The 8,950-nt window shown below is 36.7% G+C and overlaps 1 pseudogene; it reads right to left on the reverse strand.

Annotated features, from left to right (window-relative positions):
• Nucleotides 1–8,185: 8,185 nt before the first annotated feature.
• LOC123933446 lies at nt 8,186–8,655 on the reverse strand (annotated as a pseudogene).
• Nucleotides 8,656–8,950: the final 295 nt, after the last annotated feature.

Below are 8,950 nucleotides of genomic sequence, written 5' to 3' on the forward strand. Positions count from 1 at the left end.
GAGGGCCTTCTTTAAATTAAAATCTTTAGCAAAATCAAGAGAAGCCAGTGCAATAGTGTGGTTGCAACTTAACTCATCTTCCTGAAAATTTTTTTTCCCACCTGCCCAAAGACATACATGACTATTTATTTATTTATCTATTTCTGTCATCACGGACTCTGATTAACAAAAGACAAATTCAATGATATCCAGTAGGATATTATTTTAATTATTCCACCACATGGCTCAGAGGCAGAGATTTTCAATGAGGTAGTGAGATTTTTTTAAAAAGGGGAATAATGATAATAATATTAATAATGTTATTAATGTTATTGATAATTATAGTAGCTAATAATCATTAGTCCTATATCCTTTATATATTTTATTTCATTTATTTATCAGCTCTGTGGAGTAGGAGGAATTATTATTTGGATATTACAGATGAAATTTAAAGGTTTACAAAGTTTAATGTTCTTGCCCAAGGTCACATAGCTAGTAAGGTGTTATATTGATTACAGTTATAGGACTATTCTTATAATGACTGTTGTAGTCAATTAATCAATGATGCTTTTAACTGTTAACATTTGTCCAAATAACCTTCTTAAGGGAATTTAAATTCTTACCTAGCTATGTAACATTCTTTTCTGGAAAGCTGTTGCTCAGACTTGAATTTCTTATTCTCCAATCTGAACATTCAGATAATGATGCAATAAAATCTCTTAAGGAATACTCATCAAGATTGTTATATGCTAAGAGAGGGAATAAGACATATTTTCATACTTTTGACTTCTAGAAAGTGCTTTCCTCCTTGTCGCGGCATAGAAAAGCTCTGAAATTGCATCTTATGAGCAGGGTAATCTGCAATTATTTACAGAGTCATCCCATACTATCTCATGTTATCACTTCTGTGGAAAGACAGAATAGGAAAACACCCAAGCTTTCATGAATATTTTAAATCCCATACTCACTGCAGGAGGAAGAAAAGTAAGTTTAGATAATTGCCAATTCCATTTCAGTTAGTTGTATTCCAAGTAAACATTCTGTCCCAACATGGCTTACATCTTATCTTTTGAAACAGTGGAAGCTAATGCTTTTTCATGTTCAAGTGCTTATTTTCTTCCCATGGGAGAAGAGAGAGAAGCAAAGAAAACAAGGCTGAGTATCTGCCACAGTATCTGCCATGTTCTCAGCTGTAGGAGGGGGGGACTTTTGATAAACTATTTGGCATTTATAGCAAGTACTTCCCAAGGCATCTGCTGAATGGAGCTGAGTATTTTGCTAAATGATTTTCCTCTCTGACCTTTATTACTAATGAATCTTCTTAAAGAAGTATTTAAAGAGCAAAAAGAAAGGTTGTTTTCATTAATCTCTTTTCTCTTTGCCCACAGAACCCAAAGAAATGGTGTTACCTGGCAAGAGATCTGCTGTTTTTTATGAAGATTCAGATCAAGGTAATGCTTATTTTGAACTGATAAGTTTTTTAGTCTGTTGAACTCTGACACATTAAACTAGTTGGCTTTCTTTGATTACTGGTTTTAGCTATTGTATAGCTAAATCAAAAAATCAAATCATTATCTGAAAAGTAGAGGGAATGATTTATGATGAGCATCGTATCCATGAAGTGAAGAGTAAATTTTAAAATATATATAGCTTATCAAAACGTTATGGATAATGGTTAATTTTATGACACTTTGATTTCATTTATGTTAATATGTGAATAGGATCTTGACAAGAAGATTGCATTCTCTTTGGAAATAGCCCCAATTAGTGTATCATATTTCCAAATGATAGACAATAAGACAATTAGATTCTTATCGGGTTACAGTGATGAGATTTTCCTTTCATTTAAGCATTAGTCAGATGGCTTTACCTTTTATTTTTTGAATATGTGAAAATTTCAGTGCAAATTCCTAGAAAACTTCATCAAGCTTTTATAAAGGCACCCTCATGCAAAACATATATTTTCTTTGGAAGATTGAATTATATCATACAGTTGCTGAATAGCATGTCTGATTATACTTAACAGATTGCCTATTTAGTTGCTAAATTTTCAAATTGCTATGTGATTTATTTACATATGTTGGCCTAAGAATATGAACACTCATGCAAATATTCTAATGACATGTATATGTAAATGAAGTGTGGTTATAGATGCATATAATGTGTATATGTTTTATGAATAAAACTGCTATCTCAAAATAGTTTTTTATAGAAATGTTTCTAAAGCTTAGAATTGTGATGGGGAACTGGACCCATCTCTCAATACTTTCTATTCATACAGTTGTGAAGAGAGGGTATAACTGTATGTATATGAACACAAATAATAGAATTATTGAAATGTACATTAGGCTGCATATTAATTGGAATTAATTGGGTTTTATTTTTGACAAATCATTGAATTCCTAAAAACAAATGAGTGCTGAAATAAAGGTAGCATTTAAATTTAATAGACATTAGGAGAAAACTTGCTTCTGAACTTTAATTTGCAGTTGAACAAAAATTTAGGCTGAATTGCAAATTGGGGTGTTTCTACTTATTTCTGACTTCCAGTTAGTTCTTCAAAAGATGTACAAACCCCTTAGGGAAGCAGCTTTTCTCCCCTAAAGGGGATTTTGAATTGTGGGCACTCTATTTAAGTTTTATCTATATTAAAATGTTAATTCAAACTATAAAATATCTTAAAAATGGTTAATGGCATCAATTGAGGGTTGCCTTTTGCATTGAACTATTAACTGTGATTCGTCAAAGAGAGACATAATGAGAACTACCTGGACCAAATGTGGAAGAGGGTGAAGCTGAGCTATATGATATAGGCATAGGGAGATAAGTGGTGGTAAAGTGTTTGCTGAGGGTAAATTGATGAATGACCCAGTAAAGAGAGGGGAAAGGAAAAAAGACCGAATGAGAGGAAACCAATAAAGAGGGTCAAGGATCTATGAGCTTTAGAATGAAAATAAAGGATAAAGAGAGCACGGACTATCCAGGATGCATTCGTGTGATATTTTTTTTTCAGAGGTCTGCATATGATAATATTCAATTATACTAACCTTTTATTTTACATATGTAAGAGATGGATAAACTTATTTTGAACTGAATGTAGTAAAAGAAAGAAGGGTAGAAGGAGGGATATTTCCATTAACATGGTAGAGTTTTCAGAATTGTGTACGCACAGTAACAAAACCCCTTCTCCTCAACATGAAAGTAAAGAAACAGTTCTGTATACTCTAGAGTCCAAGTGCTTTGGTCTGACAGAATTCTCAAAGACCTTATGCTTTAGCATGTGTGTGTTTATATGCAGGTTGGGAGTGGAATGTGGATGAGTATTTGGGGTGGAGAAAATGGTGTTCACATCATCATCTCTCTAAGTTAGACCTTTTGATTCATTGAAATAGGGGTGTTTGCAATCTTATAGAAAATTCCTATTAATATGACAGAGTGCTAATTATTGATGCTCAATATTTATTATCTCAGATGGAATATAGACACTTAAATTTCAATGTTTAATGTGCTGTTGAGTTTGTTTTACTAGTGTCTTATTGAGAATTTTTGTATCCATGTTCATCAGGGATATTGGTCTGTAGTTTTCTTTTTTATTGGAGTCTTTTTTTTTAAAGATTTTATTTATTTGACAGAGAGACAGAGAGAGAGGGCACAAATAGACAGAGAGACAGGCAGAGGGAGAGGGAGTAACAGGGTCTCTGCTAAGCAGGATGACTGATACGGGGCTCCATCCCAGGACCCTGGGACCATGACCTGAGCTGAAGGCAGATGCTCAACTGACTGAGCCACCCAGGCACCCCTTTAGTGGAGTCTTTATCTGGATTTGTTATCAAGGTAATGCTGGCCTCCTAGTAAGAATACTAGGAAGTTTAAGACACACTAGTAAAGGTGTTATTTTTAGACAAATGGGACCATTCAGTTTCCCCAGTTGAAAACTAACACACTTTTGTGTAAGATTAACTGTGACAATGGAGTTCAGGGAACAAGCTGTTGGAACAGCATGCACTTTCGCATGGGAAGATACTTAAAAGTTCTGCATTTGACTCTTTTACAGGGAGTGATTTAGTCACAATATTCTGAATTTTGTCATTCAAAGAGAGAAGCAACTTCAACTAGTCAGGTCAAAATATCCTTCTATACACCCCTAGAAAGATTATGTACAAACATAGAGGCTGGTTTTTTTTTTTTTTAATTTATTTATTTTTTCAGCGTAACAATATTCATTGTTTTTGCACAACACCCAGTGCTCCATGCAAAACGTACCCTCCCTATTACCCACCACCTGTTCCCCCAACCTCCCACCCCTGACCCTTCAAAACCCTCAGGTTGTTTTCAGAGTCCATAGTCTCTTATGGTTCACCTCCCCTTCCAATTTTTTTTTTTTATACACATATAATGTATTTTTATCCCCAGGGGTATAGGTCTGTGAATCGCCAGGTTTACACACTTCACAGCATTCATGATAGCACATACCCTCCCCAATGTCTATAACCCCCTCCCACTCTCCCAACCCCACCTCCCCCCATAAATGACTCTTAATCTCACAAAACAAACATAGAGGCTGTTTTTACATGTGTTTTATATGTCCTAGAAATAGATAGAATTTCATTAAGAAAATTTCATGTCTGTAATTTATTTTTATTATGTAAGAATATCAAGTTTTTTTCCTCACATATATTTAACTATAGGTAACTGTAATGAGATATTAAGGATCTGACTTTTTTTTTTCTTATTTTCTATACACATATAATGTATTTTTATCCCCAGGGGTACAGGTCTGTGAATCGCCAGATTTACACACTTCACAGCACTCACCATAGCACATACCCTCCCCAGGGTCCATAACTCCAATCCCCCTCTCCCAAACCCCCTCCCCCCAGCAACCCTCAGTTTGTTTTGTGAGATTAAGAGTCACTTATGGTTTGTCTCCCTCCCAATCCCATCTCGTTTAATTTATTCCCCCTAACCCCCCATGTTGCATCTCCATGTCCTCATGTCAGGGAGATCATATGATAGTTGTCTTTCTCCAATTGACTTATTTCACTAAGCATGATACCCTCTAGTTCCATCCATGTCATCGCAAATGGCAAGATTTCATTTCTTTTGATGATTGCATAGTATTCCATTGTGTATATATACCACTTCTTCTTTATCCATTCATCTGTTGATGGACATCTAGGTTCTTTCCATAGTTTGGCTATTGTAGACATTGATGCTATAAACATTCGGGTGCACGTGCCCCTTCGGATCACTACGTTTGTATCTTTAGGGTAAATACCCAGTAGTGCAATTGCTGGGTCGTAGGGTAGTTCTATTTTCAACATTTTGAGGAATCTCCATGCTGTTTTCCAGAGTGGTTGCACCAGCTTGCATTCCCACCAACAGTGTAGGAGGGTTCCCCTTTCTCCGCATCCTCGCCAGCATCTGTCATTTCCTGACTCATTAATTTTAGCCATTCTGACTGGTGTGAGGTCATATCTCATTGTGGTTTTGATTTGTATTTCCCTGATGCCAAGTGATGTGGAGGACGTTTTCATGTGTCTGTTGGCCATCTGGATGTCTTCTTTGCAGAAATGTCTGTTCATGTCCTCTGCCCATTTCTTGATTGGATTGTTTGTTCTTTGGGTGTTGAATTTGCTAAGTACCTTATAGATTTTGGACACTAGCCCTTTATCTGATATGTCATTTGCAAATATCTTCTCCCATTCTGTGAGTTGTCTTTTGGTTTTGTTAACTGTTTCCTTTGCTGTGCAAAAGCTTTTGATCTTGATGAAATCCCAATAGTTCATTTTTGCCCTTGCTTCCCTTGCCTTTGCCGATGTTCCTAGGAAGATGTTGCTGCAGCTGAGTTCGAAGAGGTTGCTGCCTGCGTTCTCCTCAAGGATTTTGATGGATTCCTTTCTCACGTTGAGGTCCTTTATCCATTTTGAGTCTATTTTCATGTGTGGTGTAAGGAAGTGGTCCAATTTCATTTATCTGCATGTGGCTGTCCAATTTTCCCAGCACCATTTATTGAAGAGGCTGTCTTTTTTCCATTGGACATTCTTTCCTGCTTTGTCAAAGATGAGTTGACTGTAGAGTTGAGGGTCTATTTCTGGGCTCTCTATTCTGTTCCATTGATCTATGTGTCTGTTTTTGTGCCAGTACCATGCTGTCTTGATGATGACAGCTTTGTAATAGAGCTTGAAGTCCTGAATTGTGATGCCACCAACTTTGGCTTTGTTCTTCAATATTCCTTTGGCTATTCGAGGTCTTTTCTGGTTCCATATAAATTTTAGGATTATTTGTTCCATTTCTTTGAAAAAAATGGGTGGTATTTTGATAGGGATTGCATTAAATGTGTAGATTGCTTTAGGTTGCATAGACATTTTCACAATATTTATTCTTCCAATCCAGGAGAATGGAACATTTTTCCATTTCTTTGTGTCTTCCTCAATTTCTTTCATGAGTACTTTATAGTTTTCTGCATATAGATTCTTAGCCTCTTTGGTTAGGTTTATTCCTAAGTATCTTAGAGTTTTGGGTGCAATTGTAAATGGGATTGACTCCTTAATTTCTCTTTCTTCTGTCTTGTTGTTGGTGTACAGAAATGCAACTGATTTCTGTGCATTGATTTTATATCCTGACACTTTACTGAAATCCTGTACAAGTTCTAGCAGTTTTGGAGTGGAGTCTTTTGGGTTTTCCACATATAGTATCATATCATCTGCGACGAGTGATAGTTTGACTTCTTCTTTGCCGATTTGGATGCCTTTAATTTCTTTTTGTTGTCTAATTGCTGAGGCTAGGATTTCTAGTACTATGTTGAATAGCAGTGGTGATAATGGACATCCCTGCCGTGTTCCGGACCTTAACAGAAAAGCTTTCAGTTTTTCTCCATTGAGAATGATATTTGCGGTGGGTTTTTCATAGATGGCTTTGATAATATTGAGGTATGTGCCCTCTATCCCTACACTTTGAGGAGTTTTGATCAGGAAGGGATGCTGTACTTTGTCAAATGCTTTTTCAGCATCTATGGAGAGTATCATATGGTTCTTGTTCTTTCTTTTATTAATGTGTTGTATCACATTGATTGATTTGTGGATGTTGAACCAACCCTGCAGCCCTGGAATAAATCCCACTTGGTCATGGTGAATAATCATTTTAATGTACTGTTGAATCTTATTGGCTAGTATTTTGGTGAGAATTTTTGCATCTGTGTTCATCAAGGATATTGGTCTGTAGTTCTCTTTTTTGGTGGAATCCTTGTCTGGTTTTGGGATCAAGGTGATGCTGGCCTCATAAAATGAGTTTGGAAGTTTTCCTTCCATTTCTATTTTTTGGACCAGTTTTAGGAGAATAAGAATTAGTTCTTCTTTAAATGTTTGGTAGAATTCCCCTGGGAAGCCGTCTGGCCCTGGGCTTTTGTTTGTTTGGAGATTTTTGATGACTGTTTCAATCTCCTTACTGGTTATGTGCCTGCTCAGGTTTTCTATTTCTTCCTGGTTCAGTTGTGGTAGTTTATATGTCTCTAGGAATGCATCCATTTCTTCCAGATTGTCAAATTTGTTGGCATAGAGTTGCTTATAGTATGTTCTTATAATTGTCTGTATTTCTTTGGTGTTAGTTGTGATCTCTCCTCTTTCATTCATGATTTTATTTATTTGGGTCCTTCCTCTTTTCTTTTTGATAAGTCTGGCCAGGGGTTTATCAATCTTATTGATTCTTTCAAAGAACCAGCTCCTAGTTTCATTGATTTGTTCTATTGTTTTTTGGTTTCTATTTCATTGATTTCTGCTCTGATCTTTATGATTTCTCTTCTCCTGCTGGGTTTAGGGTTTCTTTCTTGTTCTTTCTCCAGCTCCTTTAGGTATAGGGTTAGGTTGTGTACTTGAGACCTTTCTTGTTTCTTGAGAAAGGCTTGTACCACTATATATTTTCCTCTCAGGACTGCCTTTGCTGTGTCCCACAGATTTGAACCGTTGTGTTTTCATTATCATTTGTTTCCATGATTTTTTTCAATTCTTCTTTAATTTCCTGGTTGACCCATTCATTCCTTAGAAGGATGCTGTTTATTCTCCATGTGTTTGGCTTCTTTCCAAGTTTCCTCTTGTGATTGAGTTCTAGCTTCAGAGCATTGTGGTCTGAAAATATGCAGGGAATGATCCCAATTTTTTTTTTTTTATCATGAAAAAACTGTATTTAGATTTAGCCAACTGGACTCAGTTTAGATGATCCCAATTTTGTTGGCAACATCCAAAGCATCATAGTCAGGGGCCAGTTGAACGTATGCCTTCTTCTCTCCATCAGGCCTGATTAAGGTGTTGACCTTGGCTACATCAATATCATAGAGCTTCTTCACAGCCTGTTTGATCTGGTGCTTGTTGGCCTTGACATCCACACTGAACACAATGTGTTGTTGTCTTCTATTTTCTTCATGGCTGACTCAGTTGTCAGGGGGAACTTGATTATGGCATAGTGATTAAGCTTGTTTCTCCTGGGGGTGGTCTTTCGAGGGTATTTGGGCTGCCTTTGGAGACGCAGAGTCTTGGGTCGTCGGAACGTAGGTGATGTGCGGATCTTCTTTTTTTTGTGACGGTGGGTGCCTTTCAGCACCGTTTTCTTGGCCTTCAAAGCCTTTGCTTTGGCTTCGGCTTTGGGAAGGGTAGGGGTTTCCTTCTTAGCTTTCGGTGCCATCTTCGTAAAAGGGATTTCCCAATCCCAATCTTTTGATACCAGTTGAGACCTGATTTAGGATGTGATCTATTCTGTGATGTGATCTATTCTGGAGAATGTTCCATGTGTGCTAGAGAAGAATGTGTATTCTGTTGCTTTGGGATGAAATGTTCTGAATATATCTGTGATGTCCATCTGGTCCAGTGTGTCATTTAAGGCCTTTATTTCCTTGTTGATCTTTTGCTTGGATGATCTGTCCATTTCAGTGAGGGGAGTGTTAGTGTCCCCTACTATTATTGTATTGTTATTGATGTGT

Source organism: Meles meles, chromosome 2, assembly GCF_922984935.1.
Source record: "Meles meles chromosome 2, mMelMel3.1 paternal haplotype, whole genome shotgun sequence".
NCBI lineage: Eukaryota > Metazoa > Chordata > Mammalia > Carnivora > Mustelidae > Meles > Meles meles.